Source organism: Theropithecus gelada, chromosome 13, assembly GCF_003255815.1.
Source record: "Theropithecus gelada isolate Dixy chromosome 13, Tgel_1.0, whole genome shotgun sequence".
Lineage (NCBI taxonomy): Eukaryota > Metazoa > Chordata > Mammalia > Primates > Cercopithecidae > Theropithecus > Theropithecus gelada.
Genome location: NC_037681.1, coordinates 15,150,448 through 15,171,062, shown reverse-complemented (window position 1 = coordinate 15,171,062; position 20,615 = coordinate 15,150,448). Strand labels below are relative to the sequence as shown.

The following is a 20,615-nucleotide window of genomic DNA, read 5'->3' as shown; positions in this document are numbered from 1 at the left end:
TTTATTTTTATTTTTTGAGACGGAGTCTCACTCTGTTGCCCAGGCTGGAGTGCAGTGGTGCGATCTCAGCTCACTGCAACTGCTGCCTCCCAGGTTCAAGTGATTCTCCTCCCTCAGCCTCCTGAGTAGGTGGGACTACAGGCGCCCGCCACTATGCCCAGCAAATTTTTTGTATTTTTAATAGAGATGGGGTTTCACTGTGTGAAGCCAGGATGGTCTCGATCTCCTGACCTTATGATCTACCCGCCTCGGCCTCCCAAAGTGCTAGGATTACAGGCGTGAGCCACTGCACCCAGCCCTATTTTTTATTTTATTTTTTTTGAGACAGTATCTCCTTCTGTCGCCCAGGCTGGAGTGCAGTGGCATGATCGTGGCTCACTGCAACCTCCATCTCCCAGGTTCAAGTGATTCTTGTGCCTCAACTTCCTGAGTAGCTGGGATTACAGGTGTGTACCACCATGCCTGACTAAATTTATTTTTAGTAGAGATGGAGTTTCACCATGTTGGCCAGGCTGGTCTTGAACTCCTGATCTCAGGTGATCCACCCACCTCAGCCTTCTCAGGTGCAGGGATTACAGGCGTGAGCCACTGCACCAGGCCGAGAAATTTGTTTCTTAAGAAATATCAAAGACCTTGGCCTTGGGACATTAAGAGATAGTTCACTTTGAACTTCAAGGGTTGATTAATTAAAAGTTTCTGGTAAACCAAAATCTTTTTTTTTTTTTTTTTTTTGAGACAGAGTCTCACTCTGTCACCCAAGTTGGAGTGCACTGGGCACCATCTTGGCTCACTGCAACCTCCGCCTCCTGAGTAGCTGGGATTACAGGTGCGTGCAACCACACCTTGGCTAATTTCTGTATTTTTAGTAGAGACAGGGTTTCATCATGTTGGCCAGGCTGATCTCAAACTCCTGACCTCAGGTGATCCACCTGCCTCCTCGGCCTCCCAAAGTGCTGGGATTACAGGTGTGAACCACTTCGCCCAGCCTTAAACCAAAATCTCGATTGTGCTTAAAATATTTAAGTAAAAAGGTACTTTGCTATAGCATCCCAGTGGTCCAGTTTGACAGTGATCAGTTAACAAATTTCTAATCCCCCTGCTAAGTGCAGTACCTCAGGCCTGTAATCCCAGCACTTTGGGAGGCTTAGGTGGGCAGATCATTTGAGGTCAGGAGTTAGAGACCAGCCTGGCCAACATGGTGAAACCCTGTCTCTACTAAAAGTACAAAAAATGAGCCAGGCGTGGTGGCACGCACCTGGAATCCCAGCTACTTGGGAGGCTGAAGCATAAGAATTACTTGAACTCAGGAGGTGGAAGTTGCAGTGAGCCGGGATCACGCCACTGCACTCCAGCCTGGGGTGACAGAGTGAGACCTTGTCTAAAAAAGAAAAAAAAGGCTGGGTGCGATGGCTCACGCCTGTAATCCCAGCGCTTTGGAAGCCTGGGGCAGGTGGATTGCTTGAGATCAGGAATTCAAGACCAGCCTCACCAACATGGCGAAACCCCATCTCTACAAAAATTAGCCGGGCGTGGTGACGGGTGACTGTAATCCCAGCTACTCGGGAGGCTGAGGCAGGAGAATTGCTGGAACCCGGGAGGTGGAGATTGCAGTGAGCTGAGGTAGCTCCACTGCACTCCAGCCTGGGTGACAGAGTGAGACTCCATCTCAAAAAAAAAAAAAAAACAACAAAAACTTTTCTCACCTCAGATGACCTTATGACAAGAGCCAATATTTTAATATCTTTTTCTTAGAACCTCACTCATATAATAGAGACAATCCTCAAATCCAATCCAGAGAGTGTTGCTTCAAGGAACAGTGGTGACTTTTTTTTTTTTGAGACGGAGTCTCGCTCTGTCGCCCAGGCTGGAGTGCAGTGGCCAGATCTCAGCTCACTGCAAGCTCTGCCTCCTGGGTTCACGCCATTCTCCTGCCTCAGCCCCCCGATAGCTGGGACTACAGGCTCCTGCCACCTCGCCCGGCTAGTTTTTTGTATTTTTTTAGTAGAGACGGGGTTTCACCGGGTTAGCCAGGATGATCTCGATCTCCTGACCTCGTGATCCGCCCGTCTCGGCCTCCCAAAGTGCTGGGATTACAGGCTTGAGCCACCGCGCCCGGCCAGGAACAGTGGTGACTTTTAAGATAGATTGGAAGTCTGATGGTGCTACATGAGTGCTAAACAATCAAGTCTTTTCAGGTTTAGTTTAATAGTTATTATTCTTATACTTTCAAAACCATTTTCATGTAATTTTTTTCAACTATTTATTAAATGTTAGTAAAAGAGGAACTACCCGAACACAGATTTTATCCAAGCAACCTGTTTAGAATAAATTATAGGGGAGGAAGGTTTCATTAAATGCATTTCCTGTACTTGTGAAGAAACTTGTTGAGAAATTAGCTTTGAGAAAGTTATGCCATCTTTATGCAACATATTTATATAGTTAAGAAACATAATTAGCTTACATTTCAAAAGAGGCTGTTTGACAAAACAGTTAGAAAACCCCTCCCTATACAGTGAGAAATATATTGTACAATTATATAACTAATCATAATAATTTTATTTTCCCCAAATAACTATAAGAACCTTGTCTTCCCCTTTATCAAAAAACCTTGAGAAAATGAGCCTTCTTAAGAAGTTCAACACTGATACCAGCCAGATCTAAATCAAAATGGAAATTAACATTCCTTTCTAAATCATGTGCAGAGTTCATTTGAACATTGTGATAATTTCCATGTAAATCTGATATGTAAATGTTAGGACTAGGAGGAGGTTTGAAAATTATCTTGTTCAAACTCTCTGGTAAAAGAATGGAGCTAAGATTTGTTCCATAGGCTGCAGTCTGCTTCCGGAATCACAGAACTCATCAGTCACAGAAATGGGACTAAAATACCTTCTCCTAGTTAAAAAAACCAGCTTAAGAAATTCTTGCCACTCAACTTTTCTTCTATGAATCTCTCAATAATTTTTCACTACTCAGAGAATGTGGTAAAAGTAAGAGGCTTCAAGACCCAAAAGAACAAATGTATGTGAACTACAGACCTGCATTAGTCTGTTAGGGCTGCCATAACAAAATGCCACAGGCTGGGGGTTTCAGTAATATAAATCATTTTCTCATAGTTCTAGAGGACAGAAGTCCAAAATTGAGGTGTTGGCAGAGTTGGTTTTTCCTGAGGCTCTTTTTTCTAATTTGCAAATGGCCACCTTCTTAGCCTTTCCTTTTGTGCACCCCTCCCTGGTGTCTGTGTCCAGATTTCTTCTTACAAGGATAGCAGTCAGATTGGATTAAGGCTCACTCTAACAGCCTTATTTTAATTCAGTCACTTCTTCACAAGGCCCTGTTTCTAAGTCTCATCGCTTTCTGAGGTACTGGAGATGAGGGTATGTCAGTACCCTCATGTCAGTAATTTGTCAGTAATTTTTGGGGGGCACAGTTTTAGCCCATAACAATACTGTAAAGTTTTTCTCGTACTGAAGACACGGAAAATAATTTTGCTCTAAAGTGCTAATGATTTATTAACTAACACAGGTGGAATATCCCTTATCTGAAATGCTTGGGACCAGAAGTATTTCAGATTTGTTTGGATTTTGGAATGTTTGTATTGTATTTAATGGTATATTATTTCTAATCCAAAAGTCTGAAATCCAGAATGCTCCAGTGAACATTTAGTTTGAGAGTCATGTTGATTCTCAAATGGTTTCAAATTTTGGATTAGGGATACTCAACCTGCAAATTTTGAACCTTGTTTTTTTAAACTAAAAATTACATAGGGTCTTCTAATCCAGGGGTCCTCAACTTCCAAGCTTCAGACCAGTACTGGTCCTTGACCTAATAGGAGCCAATCCGCACAGCAGGAGGTAAGCAGTGGTCAAGCGATTGAAGCTTTATCTGTATTTATAGCCACTCCCCATTGTTGGGCAGGCTATGGGAGCTCCCCATAACCTGAGCTCCACCTCCTGTCAGATCATCGGTGGCACTAGATTCTCAAAGGAGCATGAACCCCATTGTGAACTATGCATATGAGGGATCTAGGTTGCACATTTTTTCTGAGGATCTAATGCCTGATGATCTGTCACTGTCTCCCACCACTGCCACCCCCCGCCCACCTTTGAGGAAAAAGTTTCTTCTATGAAACTGGTCCCTGTGCCAAAAAGGTTGGGACTGTTGTTCTAATCAGATAAATAGCGTATTCATTAGTATATACATTCAACACAAAAATACTACAGATGGCCAGGCGCGGTGGCTTATGCCTGTAATCCCAGCACTTTGGGAGGCCGAGGCGGGCGGATCACGAGGTCAGGAGATTGAGACCATCCTGGCTAACACTGTGAAACCCTGTCTCTACTAAAAATACCAAAAAATTAGCTGGGTGTGGTGGTGGGCGCCTGTAGTCCCAGCTACTTGGGAGGCTGAGGCAGGAGAATGGCGTGAACCCGGGAGGAAGAGCTTGCAGTGAGCCGAGATTGCGCCACTGCACTCCAGCCTGGGCGACAGAGCGAGACTCCGTCTCAAAAAAAAGAAGAAGAAGGAAAAAGAGAACTACAGATGCTATTCTAGATAATGGAGATAAAGAATTGGCAGAAAAAAAAAAAAAATCATGTTTTCATGGGGTTTAAGATGACAAAGTAATACATCAGTTAGCCTTTGCTGGGTAGCAAACCATGACTGAAACTTGCTGGCTTAGTGTTATATAAGCATCATCTTGTTTGCTGATTTTTGTAGGTCAGTAATTTGGATTGGGACATACTCAGTGTGGTAGTGTGGTGGCTCTTCTGTTGATCCCTTCTAGGATCCCTCTGGAAGCTGAAGTCAAATGGCAGTTAAAGTGGGAGGGGGGTGAGCTGCATGGTGTGACTTGGGTTGGCCGGCTTTTTAAGCACCCTGGCCTTTTCTTTCCCATATCTCAGTTTTTTCTTTGTCTCCTCTCTTCCTTTTGTTGTTCACTAAAGAATATTTAAAAAGTTTCGAGTATTAACAAAATATTCAACTTTTGGGGAATGAGGCGGAGATATAGTACATGAAAATAAATATGTACATTTAATATCTTCATTTTACACAAGAATCTAATCGTCATTAATGGCAGTGTTGTGGCATGCCCTGTTACAGCTGAGAGTTAGGGTTTTGCATTCACTGATTTGGGTAGGGTGATAATACCAAAATGACAAATAAGTCATGAATTTTGCCTGGGCTTCTGGTGCTCGAATACCTTAATTCATGGATGGCAACACTCTATCTGCTTTTCTTAGCTCAACAGGAAATGAGAGTAGGGCTTGGGCAGGAAGAAGTCATGCATACCCAGTTCTCAGCGTGCGGCCTTCTCATTGGTTGTTTAGGAGAGCAAACGAAGCTTATCTCCTTCCCCAAAATGTTGATAATGAAGGCAAAATGAGATATAGCTACAGGTAAACTAGATTGAATCTGCTGTTTATGTGTTGGAAGATGACGTTTGAAGATGAGTTTTAGTTCTTAGCACCAATACAACAAATGATGGGATTTGAGGTTTAAGTGCCTAAGTTTAAGGGTCTCATATAATAACTCTTAATTTCTTTTTGTGTCGGGAAAAGAACAAACTCTTACCTTGAATTAACCAGGTATTTTAAAAAATCATAGACTTCTCTCATTAGAGGAAATGGCCTGAATTCCATTTCCAGGTGACTTTTTAGCTTTAAAGGGGGGGGGGGCACATGGGACTGTCCGTGGTGTGGCATCTGCAGTGCACAAGCCATTTGTTTCTGGAAACAGTGTCACAAGCAGTGATCTTGGTGAGTTTAGGAATGAATCAGGATGTGCCGAGCTCAATGAGGACTCATTAGCCTTGGATAATATGATTCTATAAATTAACGGAAATGGAGAGGGTGAAGGCTCAGGAGTAAAAGGAAAATAGGATGACACTGGAAGCTAGGCTGACTGGTGGGAGTTTTGGAATCAATGTGCTTCAACTATTAGTTGAATAAGCATATAGTTGAATTAGTAGAGTGGGAGACTTGACCCTTGACTGTGTGTTATAAAAAAAAAGCTATCTTCGCCGGGCGCGGTGGCTCATGCCTGTAATATCAGCACTTTGGGAGGCCGAGGTGGGCGGATCACCTGAGGTCAGGAGTTTGAGACCAGCCTGACCAACATGGGGAAACCCCATCTCTACTAAAAATACAAAATTAGGTGGGTGTGGTGGCACATGCCTGTAATCCCAGTTACTAGGGAGGCTGAGGCAGGAGAATCACTTGAACCTGGGAGGTGGAGGTTGTGGTGAGCCAAGAACATGCCATTGCACTCCAGCCTGGGCAACAAGAGCAAAACTCCGTCTCAAAAAAAAGCTATCTCGAGTACTGACATGGTCCACCATCTCTTTTATGTACATTTCCTCACCTTAATTTTTATTTTGCATATGCATGGAGAGGTTAAGTAACTTGCCTGAAGACACATAGCCAGGAAGCAATTGGAGAAACCAAGTGTTAAGGCATTTCAGTCCTGACTTCTGAGTTTAGCTCTTAACCTTTTTGCCAGGTTGTTTCCCAGGGCATCGACAGGTTTGGTTGGTAGGTAAGATGTGATTTGGCAGAGAGAGGCTGCGGGGGTTTAGGGCCAGTGCTGACAGTGGGAAGACGGGGAGTGTGGATGGCTTAAGGGGGGATTGAGAGGCAAAGGAGGTGCTGAGAGGAGCAGAAGTTGCCAGTCCTGAAGCTTTCCTTTTTCTCGACTTTTCTGTGTCTTCCTCAGAGCCTCTCATACTTTAATGTGCACTCAGTCATCTTGGGAGCTTGTGAAAATGCAGATTCTGATTCGCTGGGTCTGGGATTCTGCATTTCCGATACGCTTCCCCAGTGATGCTACTGTAATTCCATACTTCGAATAATAAGGAGTAGTAGGGCGAAGAAGTTAGCGTGGGAAGTGTTGGTAGTTCACTGGAACACAGCTGCTAGGGTGGGTTATTTGGACTAGGGTTATGTCTTATCCATGTGGTGTAAAGTGTCTCGGCTATCTGTACATTCAAATCGATGATTTTGTGAACAGATGATAACTTTCAGTTGGGACTGTAGTCTTTCTGAGGCTCACAGGATGTTGATGTAGGAAGGGGTGTTAGAGAATGTGCAGCTCAACCCCTTAGCTTACGGAGAGTGAGGGACTTTGTGGCCTACGCAGAGCTAGGTTCGCAGATCTGGCCTCTTTTATGCTTTCACTCTCCGTCTGTCTGGGTTGGGTTGGAAGGCAGTGTAGTGAAGTGCTACTGTCTTCCCCCCTACTATTTGATGATTTGGTGACATGACAAGGTCATAAATGGATTATGATTCTCAAATTCCATTTCATTTTGTAGTACATTTCCTGAACAAAAGTAAGTGTTTGAGAGAGTGAATGAATAAAAGGGCTGGTTTCTGGGTGAGGTGGCTCACAGAGTGGGTCAGAGGCCAGGACTGCCCCTAAGCCGTGGCAGTAAGTTTCTAGTGAAAATAGATGACAGCCATTGTGGTGTTTTGGAGAAGGCGGCAGACCCAGACAGTGGCAGGCTTTCAGGCAACAGCTGTGTTTTGAGGCCCCAGGAAAGAGGGGGAAAGTGGGCAGGTATAAGTACAATCAGGGAGAAACTGGGGACAGACTTTTAGGTAGGCTTTTTGGTTCTTGATTATGTGGTCTCTCTTGCACCTAGGAAAGCAGACAGTAAAAAGTGTCATTGTTGGAATAGAAAATTCAAGTGCCTGATTGTGAGAATAAGAGTTCAAAAAGGGGGCCGGGCGTGGTGGCTCACGGCTGTAATCCCAGCACTTTGGGAGGTCGATACGGGCGGATCACAAGGTCAGAAGTTCAAGACCAGCCTGGCCAATATGGTGAAACCCCGTCTCTACTAAAAATACAAAAATTAGCAGGGCATGGTAGCGGGCGCCTGTAGTCCCAGCTACTTGGGAGACTGAGGCAGGAGAATTGCTTGAACCCGGGAGGCAGAGGTTGCAGTGAGCCGAGATCACGCCACTGCACTCCAGCCTGGGCGACAGAGTGAGACTCGGTCTCCAAGAAAAAAAAAAAAGAGTTCAAAACAGGAGAGAACAGTGGATGGAAGGTAGGAAGAGTTTGAAGCTTTAAAATACTGTTGAGAAAGAAACAAGGAAAAAAAATCAGTCTGGACAGAGATTTGTACAGCACAGTTGTACTTAAGTGTTTGTGTTTTTTGGGGCAGTGGGTAAGGTCAGTGTTGTTGTTGTTGTTTTTTTTTGAGACTCCTGTCACCCAGGCTGGTGTGCGGTGGCGTGACCTTGGCCTGCTGCAGCCTCCACCTCCCAGGTTCAAGCGATTCTCCTCCCTCAGTTTCCTGAGTCGCCGGGATTACAGGCTGCCACCACCACACCTGGCTAAATTTTTTGTATTTTTAGTAGAGATGAGGTTTCACCATGTTGGCCAGGCTCTATTTGAACTCCTAAAGGTCAGTGGTTTTTATGTTGAAGTCTTGGGACTATAGAATGATAGTTCTGGAAGGAACTTCAGAGAGCCTCTGTGCATCTCCCATGTTTTTCCTAGAGAAACCTCCAAGGACCCAGTGAGGTGGAGGGACTGACTGGCTAAAAGATATGTCAGCATATAGCAGACTGCCAAATGAACCTTCACATTTTTGCCTCAAATGATTTGAGGACACTCTGGGTTTCTCTCATCTTACTCATTAAAACAAAATACAACACTTTTACTGAGCGCCCTTTATGAGCGGGCACTGATCTTTTCATCATTTTTCTTTGATTTTTAGATTGTGCTTTCTGAAAATTCACATATTCAAGTTAAGTAATCTTTTGTTACTGTTTCCTTGATGGGGAATAATTACTAGATCTAGCTTTTGTAGGTATTAATTTGGAAAACCAAGTTGAATTATTGCTGAATTTTTGGTTTAGGCACAGTTGATAACATTTTGCATTTTGTTGCATCAGGTCAGTCTTTAGAGAATAACATTTTTAATACTTCATTTTTCCTATGAGTCACATTAATAAAAACCACATTTAAAATTTTGTCCTTTCAAAGCACTGTACTGTGGCTGAATTGCATTTAGTGCTACTCATAGGATTTTTACTGGCATTAATTCAGATCTTCCAGTTATTTGAAAGTAGAGAAATAACATTCCCGTTTTGCAAATATGCCTTTACAATTTAATTTCCACTATAGAACATGTCAGTAGACTCTGAGGCTTAAAAAATAGGATGAAAACTGATACTAATAATTGTCAATACATCATACAAGACATTGATACAGAGATAATACCTTAAAGCAGACTTGATAATTCAAAATCCACTTCTGAATGGCTTTGGAGAGGTGCAGTTTTTTTCTCTGGGGCATTTTGAAAAACTATTTCCAAAGAGGAGATTGCCTGAGTTTTGTGAAGAAGGGATAGCTGATTGGGCAGGACAAAAAGACCGGAGGAAATAGCCTGTCTGAAATATCTTTGAGTAGCGTGTTAAGGGTTGGGTAGTATATTGCTTTTTTTTTTCTTTTTTTTTGAGACAAGAGTGTCGCTCTGTCGCCCAGGCTGGAGTGCAGTGGCGCGATCTCAGCTCACTGCAGCCTCTGCCTCCCGGGTTAAAGCGATTTTCCTGCCTCAGCCTCCTGAGTAGCTGGGATTACAGGCACATGCCACCATGCCCAGCTAATTTTTGTATGTTTAGTAGAGACTGAGTTTTATCATGTTGGTCAGGCTGGTGTTGAACTCCTGACCTCGTGATCCACCTGCCTTGGCCACCCAAAGTGCTGGGATTATTACAGGCATGAGTCACTGGTGCCCGGCCCCTGCTTTTTGTTTTTCCTAAAGCCTTTCGACCCACCTGCTCAGAAGGAGGTGGTAATTGGTTGAGAATTCAAGAATTGTTTCAAAGCAAGGGTGTGTTTTCCCTAGCAAATATAGTATTTAGAGCAGAGCCCCTGCAAATCCCCTAAACCCAGTAAAAGCCAGCAAGACAATAAGCCCATCTTCAGCTGATAGCAACTTCTTTGGCTAGTCGTATTCCCTGACTCGTGCTGCACCCGATGAACAGAGTGCCTGCTGAGACCTTCCTGTGGGCCTTGAACCTGACCGTCGTTTACAATAGAGGAAGACGGAGTGAGAAATCTGTAGGAAAAGCGTGGCAGAGGCTCTCAGCTCTGGTGCATCTTAGTATATCTTGGGGAGCTTTAAAGTCTCACTCTAAAGCAGAGAGTCCTAACCATGTCTGTAATTTGCAGTCACTTGAGGAAAGAAAAAGATCGATGCCTTTGCTGCAACCCCAGGATTGGGTATTGGGGTTTTCAAAACCTTATGGATTATTCTGATGTGCATTTGAGCTTTTAAACCATTGAGTTAGGACAATGTCTACTGGAATTGGCCAGTTTTGGCCCTGCAACTCCGATGAAGGGTGAATTTGAAAGTTTTGTGTGCATTTTTCTCGTTTTGTTTCTTTTACCTTCATTTATGATAGCCCAATTTTGGGAAACAGATTCGGTTCCTTGTGGGAATTTGCTTCTTAGCTAGTTTTATATTTGAGAGAAGGAGTAAATAAAGGTCTGCGTTTTTCTTTTCTTTCCCTCATTCTCCCATCCCCACCATGGAAAGATCGTGAGTTACAGTTGATTTTCTGATTAGCTTAAAGCTTTCAACTAGGATTACATTGGAAGTTCTTCCTTTGAGAGTGTATTGTTTTCAGTTTGTAAAGCCCTTATCTCATAAATACAACTTTACACGTAACTTTGCTAGAGGACGCTTTTTAAAGGATGCCTGTATTGTTTTTGGAGGAAGCGGCTTCAGAAGGCTAAGGACTAAAATTTTGGTTTCAGAATTTATTTCCTATCTATGTTCTCTATATTGTATAGAATCACTCATAGTTGAGTTGAACTTGCAGCCATCAAACATTGGCATTGTAGTAGCAGTATACGGCATCTGTATTAGTCAGTTCTCCTACTGCTGTAAAGAACTCCCTGAGACTGGGCAATTTAGAAAAGAGGTTGAATTGACTCACAGTTCCATATGGCTGGGGAGGCCTCGGGAAACTTACCATCATGGTGAAAGGCAAAAAGGAAGCCAGACATCTCCTTCACAAGGCGTCAGGAGGGAGAATGAATGCAGGAGGAACTGCCAAACACTTAAAAACCGCCGGATCTTGTGAGAACTCACTCTCACGAGAACAGCATGTGGGAAACACTGTTATGATTCAGTTACCTCCACCTTGTCTCTTCCTTGAGGTTTATGGGGATTACAGTTCAAGATGAGATTTTGGGTGAGGACACAGGCAAACCATGTCAGCATCTTATTGAGGATGTTCCCCTCCTTTTTGCATATAATGCAAACATCTCATTGTATAAACTAATATGCTAGTAATATATTGTAAATATTTGTACTAAGTATAGGAGAGAGTTGCAGAAGATGTTTAGATGCATATCTTACATGGTAAGGGTAAGAAAAATAGGCTTTGGATAAGCACAGAAGGTAGATAAAGTAGGTTATAATATGCTTTTTGCCCAACCTCTGGAGAACTGTGAGAGTCACTGTTTATCTTCTGTTGGGTTTGGCTTAAGAAAGCCTCTCCCCTTGTGTAGCTTGTGTGCCTTGAGTGGCTGAGCTCCTGGGCCAGAATCCAGGTGAGTTCTCCGTAAGGATGGGTAAGACTAGAGGTTTCACCTTAAACAGCTTAGAAATGACTTTTGAAGGTTTGAAGCATTAACTGCTTGTTTTTAAATGCTTTTTGTTGCCAGCCTTGCTTTGTTTTTTACACTATGAGAGAGATTGAGAAGAAACCGTAAACTGGTCTGCTAGAGTTAAGTAACCCTAGAATTGGAGGAGGAGATTTTAGGTTAACTAGTCAAACTTCTTGTTTCAGTTCAGCACACCCTCTCACAGCATCTCATGCCAGTCTTTTGCCCTTTTGTCTTGCAAACTCCGAGTGACAGGGCCTCCTGGCCACCATTGTTTACTACATCATTCACAGTTAGGAAGGTCGGCTGACATTTTCTTCCCTGTAACTTCTGCTTTAGTAAGTGATGACTAGCCAGATAGTGAAGAGCTCAATCATGTTTCCCCAAGGCTTCTTAGCTGTAGACTGAGCATCTTTAGTTTTTACTATGTTTGACACATCTTTTTTTTCTGTCTTACGTGGTATTTATGGATGTGCTTTAGTTTGATGATGACTTATTTAAAAACGGTGGTGCTTGGGGATGGACCCAGCATTCCAGCCAGCCAATCAGTGTGCAATGTCCTGTGCACTTGCTTGCCAGGTTCTGGTCACCGGAACAGCCCAAGATGACAGGTAAACAGGCAAAGCTGTGAGGTTAGTGAGTGGCAGTTTCTTAAGGGGCCAGGAGGAATTTCCCTCAGTAGTACACTGGGAGGATTAGTGATCTTGAGCCAGATCATGTCATCTGTTTGGACCCTCAGGTTCCTTTTATACAAAAGAAGGGATGGGTCAGTATGGGCTCTCATTCCTTTTTAAAATGTTGAGTGCTTTCAAAAGGCAAAGCAGTTTCTGAAACCTCTATCTACTACAGGGATTTAGTAGAAGGTGATTGGGATTTATTGGGCTCCTGGTTCCACTCAAAGGCTAACACCAGACAGTGTTTTAGGTCTTCATTTGTCACTTGGTTTGGTATTTCTGCCACACTTTCCACATTCTGATTTCTCTCTTAGGAGGGAATGAAAACAGGATCAGCTTTGCCTTTAGAACTTAAGGAATATGTAGTTCTCTTCCACCTGTGGGTGATTCACCTTGAGAGATTACAAAACAAACTTATTCTAGTACTGCTTCTACATAGATCTATGGATGAGGCCCAGAAATCTGTATTTTTTTTTTTTAAAGCTGGGAAGTGACTTCTTAGCCAGGTTTGGGAAGTATAGTTATGTGCACATAAGGATGTTTTAATCCATGATGGACCTAATATATGATGGTGGTCTTATAAGATTATAATATTGTGTTTTACTATATGTTTTCTGTGTTTAGGTACGTGTAGATACACAAATTGTAAACAGTACTCAGTTCATTGACATGCTGTGCAGGTTTGTAGCCTAGCAGCAATAGCTAGACCATGTAGCCTTGGTGTGGAGTAGGCCATACCATTGAGGATTGTGGAAGTACATTCTAATGTGATGCTTCTCACATGGATGAAATTGCCTTTCACAGAACGTGTCCTCATCGTCAAGCAACACGTGACCGTACTAATTTTAAAAGTATTTGCTTCTTACAAATAGTGAAGTATTTTTAGATAGCATAATGTGTACCTAGAATTTGCTTCAGAATAGCTCAGTACAAGGAAAGAGGTATGGTTAGGAATAAAGATGAAATAGATGTAGCCATGCTTTCATAATTAGTCAAGCTATAGTGATAGGTGCACAGGGTTCATTCTTCTGCTGTCTACTTTTGTTGTGCTTGAAGTTTTCCAGACAAAAAGATAAGCAAAAAAAAAAAAAAAAAAAGTGTATTTTGCATTTTGAAACCATTTACTCTTGTCTATTGTGCTTATTCTATAATCACAAAAGGTAAATGGTAAGGTATGTACCATATTCATCTCATTTAAGACTGACATGAATTACCTCCCTTGGATAATCAAGACTTTTCCCTTGGCCTCCGTCTCGGCTCTGTGCAGTACACTTGAGCTGTTGGGTGAGTAGAATGTCATGATGGCCATCATTTTGGCTTCAAGTCTATAAGATAACATGAAACTAGACGTTCTCTCACACGATGCCCTGTGCCACAGTCAGCGTCTCATCAACATTTTTGAGGTGCGACAGGAACACTCTGGTTGGTGCATGTGTGGCTGGTGACTTGAGGAGCCAGGAGGCCCCAGGGGCACATCGTGGTCTCACATGGCATGGTGCCCTCTTCAGGGCAGGCTCTGTAGTTGATGTGGTGGGTTCCGTCTCTTCCACATAAACCCACCTTGTCTTCCCCTTACAGCCTATTTTTTTGTGGTCACTTCATGTTTATTTTGGGAGAAGTCTGGATAAAAGCTGAGTGTTCTTATGAGTCTCCTGCATGTCTAGTGCCACCTGTGGGGGATCCTTTGTGTGGAGTGTCTTTTAGCCTCACCGCTTCCTCAGGTTGGGTATTGCTGCAAGAATGAATGTGAACTTTGGCTTGGGATAACTCATTTAGCTATTTCATCTCTTACTCTTTGCTGTGAAGATAAACCAATCAAATTGATTTCTGTGTTAGTTGCAAATTTAAGAGTTTTGAAGCTGTTTGCAACTATTAACTTTGAGAGTTCAGAATTATAAAGGGTCTTCGCGCATATTTCTAGTAATGCAAGGACTTTTGCAGAGTTTTGATGACTGCTTCTGAATTAAGGTGGGTTTAAAAACTGATGTAAGCATCACTGTACTGTCACAGGTTAAGTGGTCTGTCATGGGTGCTTAGACAGGTAAATGTGGACACTGTGCCACAGAGAACTGCCAGCCATTGATTTATGAGCCTTCTTTCTAACGTAGTATTTTAGTTTTGATTTTATTTTGACTAAAAGTCCATTATATTAAAATATCAGCTAACATTTATGAATTATCTGAGTTAGCTGCAGGCCTTCGATGGCTAGTAAGTGGTCCTCAGTTTACTTTTCTCTCCTGAAGTTGGCCTAGTTTAGCTGATGCTTTATATTTCATTATCAAGACCTCAGATTTTACTTAGAACTAACTTTATTTTGGACTTAAAGAGTCTTTTTTTTTTTCATGTTTTAAAAAAGTGACATTGTTTTATTACTATTGGCAGGTGGGGCCTGCATGAGGTGGTTGGTATGCTGGGCTCAGGGGATGTGTGGGCTATGGAGATGATGACAGAAAGGCTGGAAGGAAAGGGGATGGGTTTGAAGGCCAGGCCCAAGGGATCCTCAGATCTGCTTCTGGGAAGGGACAGCCTTGAGGAAGGAGTCATGGCAAGCCATAGCTAGGCCACTAATCAGATTAAGAAATTCTAAGAAATCTAGCTGTCCATCACTGTTGGTATCCAGTCTCTTCACCATGCGGTCAAGGACACCGGGGTCCTGGTTCTTTGTGAAGGCAGCCAGTTCTGTATTCATGAAGCTTAGGAACTCCGTCTTGGAGAGAATGTAGTTATAACCATCCTTTCCAGCATACTTCTGGAAAACAGCAGTCAGGGACTCGAGGCACCGCTCAATTTCTGTAGGGCTGGAGACTTTTGCCATGTTGGAGCTGAGCGAGACGCGGGAGGCTGTGGCTGGGAGCGGCGCTGAGAGCTCTCGACTTAAAGAGTCTTAATGGAGAGGAGTGTAGAATATATTCCTTAAGCTACGTGGGAAAGAGCAAAATGTTTTGTCATTTGTTTGGCTGGATTGTTTGACATGAGATAGAAGAGGAATTCATTTTGACCCTCTCAGTCCTTTTTCTGTTGCTCTTAATAGAATACCCGAAACTGGGTAATTTATAAAGAGAAGGGATTTGTTTTTTACACTTGTGGAAGCTGAAACGTTCAAGAATAAGGGACCACATCTGGTGGGGGACTTTCTGGTTGATGGGGGCTCTCTTCAGAGTCCTGGTGCAGGGCATCACCTGGTGAGGGGGTGAGCATGCTAACTCATGTCTCTTTTCCTTTTGGCCACCAGGCCCACTCCCATGATTACCTATGAATCCATGAATGGGTTAACCCATTTATGATGACAGGGCCCTCATGGCCCAGTCACCTCTTAAAGGCCCCACCTCAATATTGCCACATTGGGGGATTACATTTCAATGTGAATTTTGAAGGAGACAGATATTCAAGCCATAACACCCTCTCATAGCTTTCTAATGAGTTTTCTAACATGTTTGGATGGTATACAGATGGTCTGTAGAAACGCAAACAGTGAAAACACTTAGCATTTACTCATGTAGTGCCATCTTCAGAAAGAAAAGAATTTGCTTCTGCAAAACTCAGTGGACTATATTTTAAAGCTGCTATGACAGTTTACAAAAAAATATTATTTCCACAAATACTATTAATATCTCAAAATACCTAGAAGTATAAAGAACCTGTGATAGTCAGTGAGATTGTCTTTTGATTGTAATTGCAGAACTCCTTAAAGATGAAGCCATTTTTTTCCCGAAATAAAATGATCTTTGTCCAACACAGCTTACCAAGTAAATGGCCTGTGAGTCTGTTTTAGACTCTTAACATTTTTGGGGATAGTATATACAGGGTGATATAAAATGAAAGAGAAATAGGCAGTTGTCTCTTTATTTGGCATTAGCTCTCGTGTTAAAAACTATGAAACAGAAGGTGGTAATTGTCAGGCGCAGTGGCTCATGCCTGGAATCCCAGCACTTTGGGAGGCCGAGGCAGGCAGATCACTTGAGGTCAGGTGTTCAAGACCAGCCTGGTCTTGGTGAAACCCCGTCTCTACTATAAATACAAAAATCAGCCAGGCATGGTGGCACGAGCCTATAGTCCCGGCTACTCGGGAGGTTGAGACAGGAGGATCGATTGCTTGAACCCGGGATGCGGAGGTTGCAGTGAGCCGAGATCACGTCACCGCATTCCAGCCTAGGCAACAGAGTGAGACTGTCTTGAAAGAAGGTGGTAAGACCAAATAAGGAGCGCACTTAGGACTCCAGGGAGAAAATGTGTAGCATCAGAGAGTTAGAAGGTTGTCATGGTAAACTTGCTGTCATTAAATAACTGAGGAAACACCCAGGTTACGTCTTTAAGATTACAGCCTAAGTAATCTCCCGATTTCCCAGTCTAGAATGCTGTTGAAGCTGGATCCCAAAGTATAGATTGTCATAGCATATTTCTCTGCAGCATGCTAGCAAGATTTTTATCAGTGGTTCCTCTCGCCTGGGGGGCTTGTTAGACATAGATTACCGGACCCCATCTCGCAGTGTTTGGTCCAGTAGTTCTGAGGTAGGACTGAGAACCTGCTTTTCTAACAAATTATGGAGTGCTGCTGAGGCTACTTACTCGTCTGGAGACCACACTTTGAGATAATGTTTGTACATTTTAATCACCTGGGAAGCTTTCCTCTTAACATTTTATTATGAAAAATTTCAAACCTATAGTAAAGTTGAAAGGTGTAAAATGAATACCTACCTCCTAGATTTTATAGTAACATTTTTTTTTTCTTTTGAGATGGAGTCTCGGTCTGTCACCCAGGCTGGGGTGCAGTGGTGCGACCACGGCTCACTGCAACTCTGCCTCACGGGTTCAAGCAATTCTTTTGCCTCAGCTTCCCGAGTAACTGGGACTATGGGCATGCGCCACCATGCCTGGTTCATTTTTGTGTTTTTAGTACAGACGGGGTTTCACCATGTTGTCCAGGCTGGTCTCAAACTCCTGACCTCAAGTGATCCACTCACCTCTGCCTCACAAAGTGCTGGGATTACAGGCGTGAGCCGCCGTGCCCAGCAAATCTCCTAGTTGATTTTAATGTGCAACATGTTTGGAGACTAGCTCTGGCTGCTCCTATATCTTGTAGTATATGAGAGAAACTGATTTATATTCAGAAACCTGGCAAAATTAAGAATAAAATCAATCTGTTGACATGAGGAAAAATTGGTGAGTATTGCACAAATGTTCAGCTTTCAGGAAATTGTGAAGATGTTAAGAATGAAACAGATGAAAGCAGAAGCAACTTAAGAGTTATGGCTCAGAAAATGATTAGAGAGAGAGAGAAGAAGGAGAGAGAGAGATAGATAGAGAGAGAGAGAGAGAGAGTGTGTGTGTGTGTGTGTGTGTGTATGTGTGTGTCCTGCTCCCACTCTCCCTCCCTATCCTTTTTTCCTGTAAGGCCTTCCCTGGAAATAATCTGCTTGATGTTGTGGAAGACATTATACTAAGAAAATATAATTTTTATTTAATATTCTGCTTACAATCTCTTTCCTTTATTTTTGCCAGCGTTTCACAAAGTAACAAAGTGGACAGTGCTTCTCTACTTGTAGGGTACAATCTATTTATGTGTAGTACAGCCAGTTTATTTGGTCAAGACTAGCATCTTTTAATTGCATAGAAAATAGAGCGCATCACATGTGCTAAGAGTGTTTTGCGAAACCTTTATTTTGGTTAAAAATACGTGTTATAGGTGTCTTGGGTGTGGTTTTAACTGTGTTTTTTATTATAGGCTATAGTCAGAATAGTTTGAAAGCTACTGTACTGGGAGATGCTAGGTTCCTTTTAGTAAAAGTGAAGAATGGTTTTAAAAAATACACTTTGAAACAACTGAATAAACATTCATTTTGAAATGGGATCCAGCCACATTGCCCACTGCTATCTGCAGTGTGATCCTCTTTTCGTTTTGTTCTAGTTTGGCTCAGGGCCTCACTGTGTCTACACCCCTCCAGGTAACTCCTCTTGCCCACATGTGTGTGAGGACCCACACCACCCGCTCCTTGATTTGGCATTCCTTGTCTCCAAGCCAAAGGTCCTTCTCTGGTGAAATCCTGTTACAGTTCCTGTCTTCTCCATCTGACATACTCTGTTGGTACTCTGGATGTTTTCCTGTCTTGAGGGTTATCTTGACTAGCTTTGAGGGCAGGTTTTGTTCTTGGTGTTTCCTGCAGCCCTCAGCACAACATCAGATGGTGTGTAAAGATGCCAGGAACCTGTCTTTGTGTCTCCTCCTGCAGCTCCATGGGGCCTTTGTGAGTGCCCCAGCATGAGACAGAACATCTTCTGGGGCAGCTAGAGTTGGTCCAGGGGCTCTCTCTTTAAGATGTGTCCGTGGACCTAGGATAGGGGAAAGGAAAGGCTTATTATAAAGTTTGGATTCTGCTTCGTTTATGTACCTTGTATCTGAAACCTTTTTTTCATATTCTTAGTCTTCTTTCTTTGAAATGGCTGTATGGCATTCTGTCAGGTTTCTGGAATAGTTGGTGGATGGTCTTTGGGGATTATATTCATGACTTAAAACTCCTTTCCTGCTTTGTGATATGATCATGAGTCTGGGGTGGAGAAGTTTGTAAATGGGGGCCAGCTCCCCACGACTGGAAACTGAAGGGCACACCTTCTGTCTTGCCCCGTTCCCCTTTTTGGGTTTGTGGTAGGGACAGTTTTTCAGGTTATATGTTGGTTATAGCAAAAGAAGGCAGAGGTCAGACTCATGGCTGGCTAGTGGCAGAGACGCCCGTGTTTAAGAAGGTTGGGTGGGGGAAGGAGCTGGTGCCCTGTTGTCCCGTGGGTCACTGTTGCAGATCACAGACGCCGGGTCACTAACTCCAGAGCTCTCGTGGGATGGATACCCAGCAGCACTGGACGCATGTTCAGTATGGGGGTATTTCCGTCATCTCCAGAGCACATTCGCATGGCTTCAGTAGGGTTAAGCATACGTTTTTGAATTTTTCCCCCTAAGACTATTACAAATCCTTAAAACTTAATTCCTGTGAATCGTTTTGACTTAGAAATACGTTGAGTAGTGGCTGGGCGCGGTGGCCATAATCCCAGCACTTTGGGAGGCCGAGGCGGGCGGATCCCAAGGTCAGGAGATCAAGACCATCTTGGCTAACACAGTTGAAACCACGTCTCTACAAAAAATACAAAAAAATTAGCCAGGCGTGGTGGCGTGCACCTGTAGTCCCAGCTACTCGGGAGGCTGAGACAGGAGAATAGCGAGAACCCAGGAGGCGGAGCTTGCAGTGAGCCGAGATTGCACCACTGTACTCTAGCCTGGGTGACAGAGTGAGACTTCGTCTCAAAAAAAAAAAAAAAGTTGGAATAGTGTATATTTACATTGGTTTGAATGTGACAGTAATTTTATTTTATTTTTTTGTTTTGTTTTTTGAGACAGAGTTTCATTCTGCTGCCCAGGCTGGAGTGCAGTGGCGCAATCTCGGCTCATTGCAACCTCTGCCCTCCGGATTCAAGTGATTCTCTTGCCTCAACCTCCCGAGTAGCTGCGATTACAGGCGCGTGCCAACACGCCTGACTCATTTTTGTATTTTTAGTAGAGATGGGGTTTCACTATGCTGGCCAGGCTGGTCTCGAACTCCTGACCTCAAGTGAACTGCCTGGCTTGGCCTTCCAAAGTGTTGGGATTAGAGGTGTGAGCCACTGCCACTGGCCGACAGTAATTTTGTAAAAATTATAAAGCAAAGAGCAGAGAATGATCTTGAAAAATGAAATGGGCTGGGTGTGGTGGCTCACGCCTGTAATTCAAGCACTTTGGGAGGCCAAGATGGGCAGATTGCCAGAGCTTAGGAGTTTGAGACCAACCTGGGCAACATGATGAAACCCCGTCTCTACAAAAAAATACAAAAATTAGCTGGCGTCATGGTATATGCCAGCTACTGGAGGGCCTGAGGTGGGAGGATAGCTTGAGCTCAGGAGGTCAAGGCTACAGTGAGCTATGTTGGTGCCACTGCATTCCAGCCTGGGTGACAAAGGGAGACCCTGTCTGAAAAGGAGGAAAAAAAAAAAAAGGTGGAGGGGAGGGGTAGGGGAAAATAAAAGGATTTTTGAAAATAAACCAGAATAATGCACCCTCTTCCTGTTTTTCATTCACTCAGGATTCCTTTTAAATGAGAAAGTTTTGGTTCCTGGATACTTTTTGGTTAGTGATACCTTTCTTCTCTCTTTGCAGAAATAACTAGGAAAATTGTTAAAAGTCCCATAATTTTGTGTGGATTTACCAATGTTGTGAACCTTTCCCTTAATTTTGAATTATTCTTCAGAATTGGGGAGGTGAAGCTGGTTCTGCAAGTTTTTGTAGTAACATGTATG

General features: G+C 43.2%; 1 protein-coding gene and 1 pseudogene across 19 annotated transcripts in view; one reads left to right on the top strand and one right to left on the bottom strand.

The window, feature by feature from the left end:
- The window catches only part of MAP4K4 (mitogen-activated protein kinase kinase kinase kinase 4), a 193,928-nt gene that overhangs the window by 14,480 nt on the left and 158,833 nt on the right, over positions 1-20,615 (top strand). The window lies entirely within an intron of this gene.
- Positions 14,630-15,164, bottom strand: LOC112636981 (annotated as a pseudogene). Its single transcript, XR_003122365.1, has one exon. The product of XR_003122365.1 is annotated as a protein S100-A11 pseudogene (transcript).